This window comes from Tamandua tetradactyla, chromosome 15, assembly GCF_023851605.1.
Source record: "Tamandua tetradactyla isolate mTamTet1 chromosome 15, mTamTet1.pri, whole genome shotgun sequence".
Lineage (NCBI taxonomy): Eukaryota > Metazoa > Chordata > Mammalia > Pilosa > Myrmecophagidae > Tamandua > Tamandua tetradactyla.
This window is the reverse complement of record NC_135341.1, coordinates 11,677,858-11,694,422: the sequence shown is the minus strand read 5'-3', so window position 1 is coordinate 11,694,422 and position 16,565 is coordinate 11,677,858. Positions and strand designations below refer to the sequence as shown.

The 16,565-nt window shown below is 41.6% G+C and overlaps 1 long non-coding RNA gene across 1 annotated transcript; it reads left to right on the top strand.

The window, feature by feature from the left end:
* The first annotated feature begins 5,161 nt into the window (after nucleotides 1–5,161).
* LOC143657856 (uncharacterized) lies at nucleotides 5,162–15,141 on the top strand. Its single transcript, XR_013162983.1, has 3 exons — nucleotides 5,162–5,416; nucleotides 14,372–14,499; nucleotides 14,951–15,141. It is a non-coding gene; the product is annotated as an uncharacterized LOC143657856 (long non-coding RNA).
* The last annotated feature ends 1,424 nt before the right edge of the window (nucleotides 15,142–16,565 follow it).

Here is a 16,565-nt window from a genome sequence, read left to right as displayed (position 1 = left end):
ATTTCTGTTTATTTTGAAACAGTTTTATTCACACATCATACAATCCATCCTAAGTACACAACCAGTGGTTTCTGGTATAATCACATAGTTACACACTCACCATGACAATGTGTATGGGGACATTTCCATATCTTCTGTAAAGAAAAAGAAGAGGGAAAAATGAATAAAAAATTAGAATAAATACAATAAAAAAGGGGAACCAACAACAATACCAAGAATCCCATACCCCTCCCTTATAATCCCTCTTATTGATATTTAGCTTTGGTATATTGCCTTTGTAACATTTAATTGAAGCATATTACAATGTTTCTGTTAACTATAGACCCTAGTGTGCATTGATTGTATTTTTTCCATATACCATACCATTTTCAACACCTTGCAATGTTGACATTCATTTGGTCTCCCTCATGTAAAAGCATTCTTATATTTGTACATTTATCACCATCATTGTGCAATCTAGGTTTTACTAAATTATACAGTCCCAGGCTTTATCTTCTATCTTTCCTTCTGGTGTCATATATGCCCCTAATCTTCCTCTTTCAACCACATTCACCCTTAGCTTTGTTCAGTGTACTTACAATATTGTGCTACCATCAGATAGTATTGTGCTATCCATTTCTGGATCTTTACAATCAATCCTGTAGAACATTCTGTATTCCTTTGGCATCCAATGCCCAATCTCTACCTTCTATCTCCTGATAACCTGTGTTCTCAATTTTAACTCTCAAAGCTCACTCATTAATGTTAGTTCATATTAGGGAGACGATACAATATTTGTCCTTTTTTTTCTGGCTAATTTCACTCAATATAATGTCCTAAATTTCATCCACATTGTTGCATGCATCATGAGTTTAATCTGATATATTGTATCTTATTTTTTTCTCTCTTTTTGCCCTTACTGATAGTTTTCATTTCTTCTCTCTTCTCCAGACCTCTCTCTCCTATCTTTTCCTATCTGCCTGTAGTATTCTCTTTAGTATTTCTTGTAGAGCAGGTCTCCTGTTCACAAACTTTCTCAGAGTCTATTTGTCTGAAAATATTTTAAACTCTCCCTCATTTTTGAAGGACAGTTTTGCTGGATGTAGAATTCTTGGTTGGCAGTTTTTCTCTATGAATATCTTAAATATATCATACCACTACCTTCTCATCTCCAGGGTTTCTGCTGAGAAATCTGCACATAAGCTTATCGAACGTCCCTTGTATGTGATGGATTGCTTTTCTCTTGCTGCTTTCAGAATTCTTTGTCTTTGGCATTTGACAATATGATTAGTAAGTGTCTTAGAGTAGGTCTATTTGGATCTATTCTGTTTGGGATACACTGTACTTCTTGGATCTGTAATTTTATGTCTTTCATAAGAGTTGGAAAATTTTTAGTGATAGTTTTCTCCATTATTTTTCTGCCCCTATTTCCTTCTCATTTCCTTCTGGGACACCCATAACACAAATATTTAAATGCTTCATGTTGCCATTCATTCCTGAGATCCTGCTCATATTGTTCCATTCTTTTCCCTATCTGTTCTTTTGTGTGTAAGATTTCAGGTGTCCTGTTCTCTTGTTCACTAATCCTTTCTTCTGCCTTTTCAAATCTGCCATTTTAGGTCTCCATTGTATTTTCATCTCTTCTATTGTGCCCTTCATTCCTATACGTTCTGTCATTTGTTTTTTTCATGCTTTCAAGTTCCTTATGTCCACCAATGTCTTCTTTATATCCTTCATCTCTTTTGCCATATCTTCCCTCAACTCATTCATTTTATTTTTTAAGTGATTTAGCATGTTTCTTTGAATGTTAATTAGTTGTTTCAATTCCTGCATTCCTTCAAAATGTTAGTTTGATCCATTGATTGGGTCATATTTTAATTTTCCTATTTTGACTTATTTTTTTTACTGGTGTCTAGGCATCATTTCCTTAATCAGTTTATTCTAGAGGCCATTTTCACTCTTTTACCTAGGATTTTCTTGTTAGTTGGCTTTGTCCTCTACCTGTTCTTTGGCATTCAGTTCATCATAGCTTCTGATTAACTAGCCAGAATTTTTCAGCTCCTGTTTTTCTGGTTCTCACTCTACTTATATGGACCTTTTTTTGAGGAGGAGGGTCTCCCCAGATATGATCAACCCTGATCAGATTTTCCCAGACATGGCAGACCCAGGTCTTAGGAGGAGGGTATGAGCACTATGTTACCCTGAGGATGAGACCCAGCAGGTTTCTGACTTTCCTGCGGAGCCTCTGGACTCTGTACTTTTCTTGTCCTGCCCAGCAGGTGATGCTCGTCAGTGCAGCACCCCACTGGTGTAAAGTGGTATGGAGCCTTTAATTCTCAGCCTGCCATGGGTGTGGTTCAGAGAGGCTGAGGTGGAAGGCAAGCTTAGACTATTTCTGAATACTCTTAAGGAGGTCCACCACTGAGCTGGGCCCTGCCCTCCCTTTTCTTGGGAAGATATGCCCTTTAGGAAATTATCTCCTTCACTTGACTTGTTGCTTTGTCTCTCAGACCTGTCTTAAGTCCACCCTTGCCTGGGTCAGTGCTAATAATTGAAAATGCCTGTGGCTTTCTCTACTTTCTCTACCTTTAAGAGGTAACTACTTTGGAAAGAGCTAACAGCACCCACACAGCCAGAGACCTACACAGACCTACATAGAATACTTTTTTAAAAGATGAAAGAAAAAAATAGTGAGAAAGAAAAAATAAAATCCCATTTCATAGCCAGTTCCCAGCCCTCAAGGTTCATCAATCAAGAGATGGAGTTGGTACCCAGCTCTACATACTCTTTATCTTGGGGTACAGCCCTTTTCCAATATTCTGAGCTTGGCACCTCCATTTTTTCTTTCTTTCTTTCTTTTTTTTTTTTTTTTACTTCATCAGTCCAATCTACTCTCTGCCAGGGTTACTTTCCTGTTTTCTCCAGGTTTATCTGTGCTTGGATCTTGTGTTTAGCTGTCCAGATTTGTAATTAAAACCACAATTAGTGCTTGGTTGAGCTGCCTTCCTTTGCTCCAAGTAGAGAGGCTTTTTCTTTTTCTTCTTTTTTTTTTTTAGCTTATATCATCTCAGTCTTTATCGTATATCTTTCCTTCTGATTTCACTTGTGCCGCCAGCCCTCCTCCCTCTATCATGCTCACATTCATCTTCATTCAGTGTTCTAACTTTATTGTATTACAGTTAGGTAGTATTGCGCTGTCCATTTCTGAATTTTTACAATCAGTCCTGTTGCACAATCTGTATCCCTTCAGTTCCAGTTACCCAATATCTTCCCTATTTCTACTCCTGATGATCTCTGTTCTTAACTGAAATTATTCAATTTCATTCATTAATGTTATTTCATATTAGTGAGACCAATACAACATTTGTCCTTTTATTTCTGGCTAATCTCATTCAGCATAATGTCCTTAAGGTCCAGCCATGTTGTTACATTCTTCATAACTTTATTCTGTCTTACAGCTGCATAATATTCCATCGTATGAAAATACCACAGCTTTTTTAGCCACTCATCTGTTGATGGACATTTTGGCTGTTTCCATCTCTTGGCAATTGTAAATAATGCTGCTATAAACTTTGGTGTGCAAATGTCTGTTTGTGTCTTTGCCCTCATGTCCTCTGAGTAGATACCTAGCAATGGTATTGCCAGGTCATATGGCAATTCTATACTCAGCTTCCTGAAGAACTGTCAAACTGCCTTCCACAGTGGCTGTACCATTTAACATTCCCACTAACAGTGGATAGGTGTGGCTCTTTCTCCACATGCTCTCCAGCACTTGTTGTTTTCTGTTTTATTGATAATGGCTATTCTGGTGGGTATGTGATATCTCATTGTGGTTTTGATTTGCATTTCCCTAATAGCCAGGGGAGTTGAGAATCTTTTCATGTGCCTTTTGCCCATTTGTATTTCCTCTTCTGAGAAGTGTCTGTTCAAGTCTTTTGCCCATTTTGTAATTGGGTTGTCTGTCTTTTTGTTGTTGAGTTGAACAATCTCTTTATAAATTCTGGATACTAGACCTTTATCTGATATATCATTTCCAAATATTGTCTCCCATTGTGTAGGCTGCCTTTTTACTTTCTTGACAAAGTTCTTTGATGCACAAAACTGTTTAATTTTGAGGAGTTCCCATTTCTTTCTTTCTTTCTTTCTTCAATGCTCATGCTTTGGGTGTAAGGTCTAGGAAACAATCTCCTATTATAAGATTTATAAGATATTTCCCTACATTTTCTTCTAATAGTTTTATAGGTCTTAGATCTAATATTTAGCTCTTTGATCCATTTTTGAGTTAATTTTTGTATAGGGCATGACATATGGATCCTCTTTCATTCTTTTGCATGTGAATATCCAGTTGAGAGGTCTTTTTTTTATCTCATGGGGAAGTGTCTCCAAACTTAGCCTGCTGTGCCAGGGGAGGTGCAGCAGCCTCCCACATTTGGGGGCTTTACTGACAGTTCTGTGCTGTGATCTTAGCCCTTCCACCTATTCCAGACTGGCGTATGATGTGTGTCCAGTCATGGATGTCCCCCAAACACTTGCTCTAGATAGTTCCTGGCTTTTTATTGGCTGTTCTAGAGGACCAACTAAATTCCACACACCCCTACGCTGCCATCTTGCTCTGCCTCCACTTCCTAGTTCTTAATCTGGTGTCCATGGTCCACGGTCAGAACTCAGAAGGTCTGTGGACTTGGATAGGAATAAAAATTACATCCTCCTTTTCATTAACATTTACCTAAACTTAGCATCACCTTCCATTTTGAATCTAGGCAATAAACCACAGTAGTACCAGAAGTGTCCATGGCTTCTTCATGAAAAGATCACTTGGCTAATGCCCCTCAGTGACAGGAAGTATAATCTGGCTCCAAAGCCACAATTCTCTCTTGCTGCACACTTCGATCTGTAAACTTATCTGGTGCCTTAACGTCTGCTCACTTGATCAGCTCCCTATCTTCAATGGAACACCTCTGAGGCCAGGAAATCCCTCCAGTTCATCTATGCCAGTTTGAAACAGTTGTGGACCCCAGAAAAGCCATGCTCTTTAATCCTCATTCAATATTGTTGGATTGGATGATTTTTATTAAGTTGTTTCCATGGAGATGTGACACACACCCCCCATTGTGGGTGGGACCTTTTGGTCAGGTGGTTTCCATGGAGATGTGTCCATACTCATTCAAGGTGGGGTTGCTTACTGGAACCCTTTAAGAGGGAACCACTTTGGAAAGAGCTGGCAGAGCCCACACAGCCAGACAGACCTTTGGAAATGCAGAAAGAAGACACCCCAGGGGAAGCTTTATGAAATAAGGAGAGAAAGCTAGCAGACATTGCCATGTGCCTTCCCAGCTGAGAGAGGTGTCCAGAAGCCAAGGATCCTAGCAGACATCAGTCACATGCCTTCCCAGCTGACAGAGGTATTCCATATGGCATCAGCATTTCTTGAGTGAAGGTAACCTCTTGTTGCCTTAATTTGGACGTTTTCATGACCTTAGAACTGTAAACTTTCAACTTAATAAATTCCATTTTTAAAAGCCATTCCAGGATGGGCCACAGTGGCTCAGTAGGCAGAGTTCTTGCTTGCTGTGCCAGAGACCTGGGTTTCATTCCTGGTGCCTGCCCATACAAAAAAAAAAAAAAGCCGTTCTGGGAGAAACTCAAGTTCCCCAAGTTGAATTCTTGATATTCTCACAAGCAGTGTGGACAACCAAAGCTATAGGCTGAGCCCCCAGTCTTGGGGTTTGTTCATATGAAACTTAACCCTACAAAGGATAGTTCAAGTCTACTTAAAATTTAGGCCTAACAGTCACCCCCAAGAGAGCCTCTTTTGTTATTCAGATGTGGCCTCTCTCTCCAGCCAACACAACAAGCAATCTTACCACCCTCCCCCTGTCCACGTGGGACATGACTCCCAGGTGTGTGAACCTTCCTGGCAATGTGGGACAGAAATCCTAGAATGAGCTGAGACTCAGTATCAAGGGGTTGAGAAAACCTTCTCGACCAAAAGGGGAAAAGTGAAATGAGACAAAGTGGCAATGGCTGAGAGATTTCAAACAGAGTCGAGAGGTTATCCTGTAGGTTATTCTTACGCATAAGTAGATATCACCTTGTTATTCAAGATGTAATGGAGAGGCCGGAGGGAAGTGCCTGAAAATGTAGCTGTGTTCCAGTAGCCATGTTTCTTGAGGATGATTGAATAATGATATAGCTTTCACAATATGACTGTGTGATTGTGAAAACCTTGCGTCTGATGCTCCTTTTATCTGCCTTGTCAACAGACGAGTAGAACATATGGAATAAAAATAAATAATAGAGGGAACAAATGTTAAAATAAATTTAGTATGAAATGCTAATGAAAGCGGGAGTAAGGGGTATGGTATGTATAATCTTTTTTTTTTTCTGTTTTCATTTTATTTCTTTTTCTGTTGTCCTTTTATTTCTTTTTCTGAATTGATGCAAATGTTCTAAGAAATTATGAATATGCAACTATGTGATGATATTGTGAATTACTGATTATATATGTGGATGTTTTAGCTCATTTGTTAAATTTTTTTAAATTAATAAATAAATTTTTTTAAAAAGCCATTCCATTTCTGGTAAATTGCATTCTGGCAATTTTAGCAAACTAAAGCATTATATTTGATGAATGCCAAGGATTTGGAGCAGACCCTGGCACAAAGAAGGGTTTTGATAAACGCTTGTTGGTTCTGGTAAGCAGCCTTCTACAATGACGCCCAGTGATCCTTACCTCCTGGTAGCCAAGCCTTGTGTGGGATGGACCTACTGACTTGCTTCGAAGAAGGAGAACATACAAGAGTGATGGAATGTCACTTCTGAGACGAGGTTATGAAAAGCTGTGACTTCCTTCAGATAGCATGTTCACTCTGACTTTTCTTGCATGCTTGCTCTGATACAGAGGGTCACTGGCAAGGAATGGAGGGTGGTCTCTGGCCAGTGGCCCATGAGGAACCGAGGTCGGGATCCTGCCACAGTTGAACTTTGAGATGACTGTGGTACTGGTCTGTGCCTTGATGGCAGCCTATCAGAGATCCTGAGCCAGGGACCCAGCCAAGCCACACCTGGACTGACTCAAAGGAACCACAGTTCCTGGAGATAATAACCGTGTGTTGTTTTTAAGATGTTAAATTTTGGGGATAACTTGTTACACAGGAATAGGCAACTAATACATTGCGTACCAGAAAAATGGAGGAAGAGGAGGAAAGGTAGGAGGGCAAGAGTGCAAATGGGCAGGTGCAAAGCCCTCTGATGGCACCTCCCCTCTGGCCATAACCTGGGGATCATTTTGCCATCCTTGACACCATGACCTCACATGCTAGTCTCTCCTTTGCCCTGTCAATACCCATAACGGCAGCACCTCCTTGTCCGTGCCCATGCAAGCCTAAGGGACTGGTTAAATTTTCCTGCCTTGGGTCACGTCATGCTCAGTGACTCAGGCCAAAATTTTAGTGTAACCGATATGCCTCGCTTCGTCAGAATGGGGGCCAAAGTCAGTCCCTGTTCTTTTCATGCTCATGTAATGACCCCAAGCCCTAGTCAGTGAACTGTTTAGAGCCCATTTCTTTACTAGCTGCTTGGCTCCCAAGTAATTTCCACGACTCTCTGCAGCGAGAATATCTGGCCCACAAAATCACATGAAGTGTGGGCTACCTTGGCCAGCTGTCTTCACCCAAGTTCTCAGGACCTCTCACCCTCCACCTGCTGGGAGAATGGATTTACTCCTCCCCCACCCACCCCTGGTTACCTGCACTGGGTCCACTTAGGCCCATGGATCCTAAAACCTTTGTCAGAGGTTCTCGCCAGTTTCCAACAGGCTTTCAAATTGGACTGGAAGGAACAACTAAAAACACCCAAAAAGAGACTCTCAGAGCTGTACCCTACCCCCTCCTCTGGCCCAGCCAGGCCTTCTCCCCACTGAATAACCACTTCCCTCTCTGGGCTGGAGTGGCTTCATTTGTTTTGCCTTCTTTTCTCCATCCTAATCCACCAATTATAGGGATACATACTGTGAATTTAATAATAGCTTTTCATAAGGAAAAATACTTTCATATCATATGTGCACATTGGTTTTTTAAAATATCAAATTTATTGAGGTCTAGTTTACTAAATACACCATTTCAAATTGTACATTTTGATGTGTTTTGACTAATTTATACCCCTGTATTACCATGACCACGATTAAGATTTGGAAGATTTTCATTACCCCAAAAGCTCACTTGCACCCCATCCCAAATAATTCTCTCCACTCCTATCCCCAGGCAACCACTGATCTGTTTTCTGTCATTGTAGATTAAATTTATGCTTTCTAGAATGTCTTATATCTGGATTGATATAACACGAACACTTTTGCATCTGACTTCTTTCACTCAGCATAATGGGTCTGAGATCCAACTGCAAAGTCAAATTAAAGGTGTCCAGAATGCAGTAACTGTTCCTTTTTATTGCTGAAGTGTATTCCTGTCTGTTTGCTTTTTATAAACTGTTTTTTTTAATTTACATTTTAAACTTTATTAAGTATAGTTAGCATACATTAAACTGCACATAAAGTATACAATTTGGTCTGTTTTAACTGATGCACACAGATTTCTACAAATTAGAATTGTAAAAAAGATCACCGTAGTTTAGAGTGCTGGAATCATTTCTTTGTTCAAATCCTCTCCGGTAACTCAAGATGAATATTTGTGTCACACCAAAGAATCTTTGATGACTTCCAAAAAACAAATCTGCTCTAAGCCTACTTTCCTCTGCCAAAGAAACTTTTAAAAGCAATTCTCTTACAAGACTACACTAAAATAAAAACAATGCTTCATAATGCATCTCACTACATTCATGACAGGACTCTGGGTTGCAGTGACATGAACGGAACAGACGTGTGGTCATGTGAAAAAAAAAAGGCAGGTCAGGAGTGGGATTTACTGACTAACATACATGAAAAGTTCAGGGACTTCAGGGATAGCTGAATCCAGGAGCTCAGAAATCATCATCAGAACTCAGTTCTTTTTCCCTCTCTCTCTCTCTCAATGGTGCTTTCTTCCATTAGTTTCCTTTTTGTCCAGCTCTTTCCACATAGTGGCCCATTGCATTTCCAGCTTGCTTTCCTTGTGTATTACTCATGAAAACAGAAACTAGTCTGAGTATTTACATTGGAGGAAATTTAATGCAGGGAATTGGTTACACAGGTGATGGAGTTGCTGAGTGGACAAACCAGGAATGTTGAATGATTTAGAGATTGGCCACAGGAGAAAACCACTGCCTCTCTCCTGGCAGAGAGACAAAGACGAAGATGGTAACAAGAGGCCAGGAGATGGGGACACTCCCCTGAAGCTGGAGCCATGGTGGGCTGGAGTCACAAGGGGCTGCAGCACTGTTGGAGACTGCTCCAGGCAGAGAGGGCAAGGGGAAGATACCCTGGCTTTACCCTCCTTTCACTCTCAATCTCTCTGATGCCTCCCATTGGCCCAATCCAGCTGGAAGCTGATAAAGGTACCCAGGAAATGCAGCCTGCAGAAGCCAGTTCCTCTAGGACCCCAAAAGGAGTAGAGAAGAATAAGGAAGGGTTCTGAGTACAAGGCCAGCAACAGCCCTATCCCAGTGGAAAGTGAGCTGTTTAATTATTCCCACTAAAGTCCTAGAAAGGAGTCCAATTGCCTCCTGCTTGGGTCTCAAGCCCATGCCTAGAGGTGGGAGGCTGACAGAAGTCAGCAAGACAGACACTAAGTGACACATGAGGCCCCCAAAACCAATTCAAGGTGCTTTTTCCTGACAAGGCTGCAGGACAAGCAGACCTACATGTGTGCCCATGCAGCTCCAGGGTGGGTGGGCATCAGAGGCTGCACAATTGCAAATGGCCCACCCCGGGCTATTTCCATGTGGCAGATTTTTAGGTTTGCTCTGATGCCATGCTCTGGCCAAGGTCAGGACCTTGCTGATGCTCCCAGCCCCTGGGAGGGTGTGAGGGAGACAAAATAAATGGGAAAACAGCATTCCTGACCATTTCAATGAGGCTTCATCATGTGGTGCCTGGATTTTATAGTATGAGGCCCAGGGCCTGGGTGGGGAGAGAGGCTTAGAGATCCAAACCCCAAGAAATGAAAAAACAACAACAACAACAACAACAACAAACAAATGACTAACAGGTCTTCAGTGGCATTTTGCCTCCTAAGGGAGATGCCGAGGCCAAAGGATTTCTCACGAGTCTTTTATAGTCTCTATAAATTTCAAGCGGGAGCACTGGTGAGCGGCTGGGCTCTGTCACTGTCAGGTTGCTGATTGAACGTGCCTTTAATGGAGTCTCCAGCAGCCATAAAAATGCATGAAAACAGCTTTCTGGACACAGGCAGCTCTGATCTATGGAGTGGTGACACCCCAGAAAAGCCAAATAGGCTGGGGTTGTCCTCAGGCCTGTTTAAGAGAATATATCTTGGTCTCTTAAGACAGAACTGCACTTAGAGGAATGTTAGGGGTATTTTGTATGAAATATCTCCCTGGGGGCTAAAAGAAAATTATTACACACACATGCACACACACGTACACACACGAATGCACACACATGCACACAGTTATAAACTAAACATCGCAAGGTAATGGCTTTTATATGAAGCCATGTGCCACGGTGGTTAGCAGCTTGGGCCCTGAAACCAAGAATAAGAAATGCCAAATCAACGAGCTCTAACACCAAGTGAAAGATTTTGGATTTGATTCTGATGGCAATGGCGAAATCATTTAAAAGATTTTAAACTTAGGAGTGCCCTGATCAAATTTATGAATTGCAAAGTTGATTAAAAAAAAAAAAAAGAATGACATCACTTCTCTGGGCCTCTGTTGAAGCTTTGGAAGAGGCAAGCACTAAGTTCCCTTCACATCTGACCCAGTCCCCTTGGATAGCCCAGTCCCCTGGCCCTGAGCCGAGCCCTCTGACATCCCCTCCCTTTACAGATGGTCCGGACAAGGCCAGAGGGTCCAGGGGTGACTTATAGACTCTGGTTTCAGACCATCCTCGAGATCAAATCCCAGTTTCATCCCTTGCCAGCTACGATAGCTTTCCTTTTCTGAGCCTTGATCCTGTCCTTTCTAGAATGAGGATAAAGTCAGTACCTCATGGACTGATGTGAAGATTAAGGTGTACCACATTATCGTGCCGAGCAGCATACCTAGCTCCACCTAACTGCTGTCCCAGCTGCCTCTACTTCTGAGGGTCTCCCCTGACCCTGAGACCTGGTACCTCCTGCTACACATTCTCACGGCACCCCGTGCTCATCCGTCATGCATGCACCACATCCTATAGACTGGTTTGTGTCATCGCTCAATGGAACACCAAACTGTAAGCTCCCTCTGGGCAGGAGCTGTATTGAATCTGCTCATACTCATATCCTCAAGACCTGCTTCATAGTCGGAGCTCGATAAATACTAGTCACCATAGAATAATTACTGAGAGCTGTATGGTTTAAAAGTTATGATGTGGGACCTTGAGCTGATTTACATTTCCTAGTCTTGGCTTGCCTGTCTACAAACTGGGGGTATTAATAAGGGTACCGACAGATAAAATGAGCAGAGGATATAAAGTAGGTACCATCATATAATAAATGTTCAATAAATGTTGGCGTTGTTACTACTTATGAGGAAATAGAAGGAAGGGAGGAAGGAAGGGAGGTGGGAGGAGGGGAAACTATTAAAATCTGGCTAATGCTCATTGCAACCCTGAAATAACAGAGCATCCTCAAAGAGCACAGGACTGAGCACAGTCTTCCCTGGCTGTAACCCTCAATTCTGGTGCTTCAGAAGCCCCTTGAAATAAATCTCCTGGATCTCTCTGTGAATGCAGACACCTACAAGGCTCTCTCCTCTGTCCGCCCCTGTGAAGCCAGGCTGCCTTGTAGCAGACTCCCTTTGTCCCGATCAGGTGGTCGCCAGATAGTGCAAGCTGGCCAGAAAGTTCCAGAGCCCAGTTCAACCTCGGCAAAGAAAATGTACCAAGTTCCTTTATTCCTGATGTGGGCATCTGGTACATATCAGTTGGCAGGCACTAAATTATCATAGTACTCTTTTCTTTTTAAATGCATATGAAGTAAGCAGAATAAAACCTGTACCTTTTCAAGAGAACTCATTCCTTTGCTGGAGGTAAAATACCTCCTGTGGGAAGGGATTCATTGAAAGTAAATTATCTTCAGGGGGAAGCACATGTTTTTCTAAAGCAGAACATAAGCTCCCTACATATTTTCTAACTCAAAAGGTATTTCTGTGGGCACATGTACACACACACATATTAAATGCAGAGATGGAAAATCATTAACCATATTTACTAGAAACTGAAAATACACCCAAATAGCTGGGGTTTAAATAAGCATATTGGTGTGCCTGGCTGTTATGACAAAGACTACACAATGGGTTGGCTTAAACAAGAATTTATCATCTCACATTTACAGAGGACTAGAAACACAAAATCAAGGAATTGACAAGGCTGTGCTTTCTTCTCAAAGTCAGTGTTCTGGTGATTTCCTGCAATGGGGTTCCCTGGCTTACGTCTCTCCTTCCCATCACGACGATCTCTGCTCTAGTTTGCTAGCTGCCGGAATGCAACACACCAGAGACAGATTGGCTTTTAATAAAAGGGGATTTATTTTGTTAGTTCTTCAGAGGAAAGGCAGCTAACTTTCATCTGAAGTTCTTTCTTACGTGGGAAGGCTCAGGGTGATCTCTGCTGGCCTTCTTTCCAGGCTTCTGGGTTCCAAAAACTTTCCCTGGGCTGATTTCTTTCTGCCTCTCCAAAGGCCTGGGCTGAGCTGTGAGTGCTGAGATGAGGTATGCTGAGCTGCTTGGGCTGTGCTACCTTGTGCTCTCTCATTTAAGCACCAGCCAATTAAGTCAAACGTCACTCATTGCAGCAGACACGCCTCCTAGCCATCTGCAGATGTAATTAGCAACAGATGAGGTTCACGTACCATTGGCTCATGTCCACAGCAACAAAACTAGGTGCCTTCACCTGGCCAAGTTGACAACTGAATCTAACTACCACAATCTCTCTCTCCTTCTAGGTTTTTGCTGACTTCTGGTTTCTTCCTGTGTGGCCTTCTCCGAATGGCTGTGTCTAAGTTTTTTTTCTTATAGAAATTCCAGTAAAATGAATTGAGGCCCACCCTGAGTCAGTTGGCCACACTTTAGCTAAAAATAACATCTTCAAAAGGTCCTGCTTACAATGGGTTCACACCCACCGGAATGTGGATTAAGATTAAGACCGTGTTTTTCTTGGGGTACATAATCCAATCTACCAGATATTTTTTTTCTCACACACATATAAGAAAAATCTGCTATAGGGGCACATAATTTGGTAGTAGTATGGTGGTGCATAGTGTCATCAGAGGCTAACTGCCTATATTTCTGCTTTGCTAAACTCAGAGTGAGTGACTTCACTCCTTAGAATCACCATATGATCCTAGGTAGCTGCTGGGGTCCCAGCTATCACATGTGCATTCCAAGACATCAGTAGATAAAAGAGGAAAAAACACAGGTGTGCACCCTCCAGTTGTATCAACTTTTTTTACACAATCTTCTCAAAAGTGTTACACTATGAGCTTTTTCATAGTCACATACCCACCTCTAGCTGCAAGTAAAACCAGAATGTTGTCTTTCTGTTGGGTACATTGTCACCCCAGATGAAATTGTGGCCTATTACTGGAAAAATAGGGGAGAACTGATACTGAGTGACAACAAATAGCCTCTGCCATAACATAGAAAACTAAAAAATGAAGTTGACCAAGTTATAGTGTGTGTCAAATAAAATCTGGAACAGAGATTGGCTGGCATTCAGAGGATAAAATGAGTCATGTTTCTTTGCTTCTATTTGTAACCCGATTAGACATATTCAAGAGTTGAAATGCAAATTTGAAAACACATCACACATCTAGAGAAATACAGTCCTCTGTAGATTTAGTCTTATAACATAGTTTCCTCAACTTTTGAAATCATGATCCCAATTATATCACATATCACAATTTATTAGTAATTAAAGCCCATAGCCAATGGGAGAAGAGAATACCATCCCTATTAAAACTATGGCATCTATCTCACACCCAGCCTCAGGGTTGTTTATGTGAAATAAATATAGACAGATTAAATTAGTGATGACCAAATCTACTGGGAATTTTCCATAAGGAACTCAGAAGCTTCCCTCCCCCAATCTTTCACTTCTACACTCTTGAGGCTTCCACCCAAATTTATTAAAGTCGATAATACAGATTTATTAAAACCAAATCAGATATACATCTTTCTAGATCATAGACTAGTCCAATATTTCACAAAATATTCCTCAAAGAAAGGATTCCAGAGGCAAGTTCATTTGGAATATGCTTAGTTAAACAAAAATAATGGTTATTTTTGCATGTTTACACTGCAGGTCTTCTGAGGGCTTCTAATGTGTCTGGGGAAGGTTGTAAATTCCCAGGATTGAGCCACACACCTGAATCCTTATTGAGTGTGCTCTTTGGAGACTCACGTTCCACAAAGCACAGTTCGGGAACCATGGTATGCTTTCCTCGGGGATATGGCTCTCCACATCAGTACTATTGACCTTTTGGGCTGTATAATTCTTTGTTGTGGGGTCCTGACCTGTGCAATACATTAGATGCCAGTAACAGCTTCCCAACCCAGGTGTGAAGTTGTTTCATAAGGACACATTTTGTGAAGACACAAAAATGTCCCCAGATGTTGCCAAACATCCCCTGGGGGGCAAAACTGTCTTTAGATGAGAACCGCTGGTCTACAGAAAATTCTGAGATCAAGAGAATATACAGTGACTATTTGAGAGACTTCTCTCATAGGGTATGAAGACTTCACTCATTTTTAGAGTCAGTTTTATTAACGTTATTTATAAAAAAAAAAAAAAGAAAAAAGAGAGAGAGAGCAAGAAACTGTTTTAGTGCTGAGGCCTCATTTCAAAAATAGAAATGACAATATTTTCCTGATCTTTCTCTAGACTTTTTCATCATCCTCGGTGTCTCCTGAGAAGCATAAATCCCTGACTCTGGAAGCCACACAGTATCTACTGACTTCCCTAAAGGTTGAGTCTTTCTCTTGTTGCAAAATAAGAGCTGACTTTCTTTCTAGACCCAACACTGGGAGCTCATAACTTGGACCCAAGGATGGCCTTTCAGAGTTTGTGTGTTCCCTGTCATTGTATATAAATTTGGGGTATGTTTTTGCTCCACACACCCCTACGGAGAGTGTCTATAAGAGGCCTTGGATTTATAGGTGTTCATTACCCAGAAAGGTGAAAAAAACATTGTATTATAAAAACATTGTAATATAATAGTTCTTAAACTTTAGCAAGCATCAGAAACACCTGGAGAGCTTGTTGAAACAGTTGCTGGGCCACACTTCCAGGATTTTCTGATTCTGCAGCTACAGGGTGGGACCAAGGACTCTATATTTCTAGCAAGTTCCCCGATGATATTGCTGCTCTGAGGACCACGCTTGGGGAACCACTGTTCAATCGGCTCAAAGATGAAGAAAGACTTGTTCTTCCTTTCACCTGAGGCAACATTGCCAAGTGTGGTTTTTGTGCCACTAGTGTCAGACTCACGTGGGGCTCCTGTTGCTTCCTCCAGCCCTGTCTTTGGCTAATGCTCCGCAAGCCATCCATGCCTTGGTAATGAGAAAGTATAGGTGCTGCCCTGGGCTGTCATAGACGTGGGCACGGGATGTCCTCTCTCCCCTGCTTAACCAAGCTCCATCCTCCCTTAAGTCTCACCTCAAGTGTCATTTATTCTCTTGGGCACTTCCTTTCTTCCCAAAGAGTTTCTCCTTCCTCTGAGCTCCCAATAGCCTCTACGAAGACCTTCAACTACAGTGCACTGAAATTAGGGTAGACACTTCTGTGATGGATTTCCATGTAAGGGGCTCCTCCAGAGGAATCGACACTCTTCTAAGCCTCTGTAAGATATACTGATCAATTCCCTAAGGATGCTTAATGCCAAAGGCCAGAAAGCTAATCTTTAGTTCCCCTCCAGATCTGCTCCCCACTGGAGTAATAGGTTTACTTACCAAGTGTCAGTTGGGTTTTTCCCTGAATCTGTTTAGGCCTGTCTTGCTCATTGTTGTACTTATGTGATTTAGCTAAGTTCTACGTAGACCAATGAAACATGACTTCCAAAAGAGTGTTGTTTCTATAAGACCAAAGTTGAAATCCTTTGGGAATTTATGGAAGGAGTCCATGAATTAAACTTGCTTATAAATGGTTGTGGGGTCAGGTATAGACAAAACAATAGTATTATCTTAAACTGAATTTAATCCCCCCACCCCTCACTAATCACTGAATTCCACTTTTGCATACTGTCTGAGGAAAACACCCATTGTTGAAAGTCATGTGGCACTTTCATTTGCTCTTAAATATCCACCTGGGATTATCTAATCAATGCTGTTCACTAAAATTCTCCTGACTCAGTGGGGCCAGCAGTCAACTGTGAAAACCATCCTATAAGGTTCCAGCCCAAAGAAAGATCTGAGCCTGGGACATTTTTTTGTGCCAGAAAATAAGAACCAATGGGGTCCCGTCGAAAGAACACAGAAGCCACACACTGATGGGCTCTCCT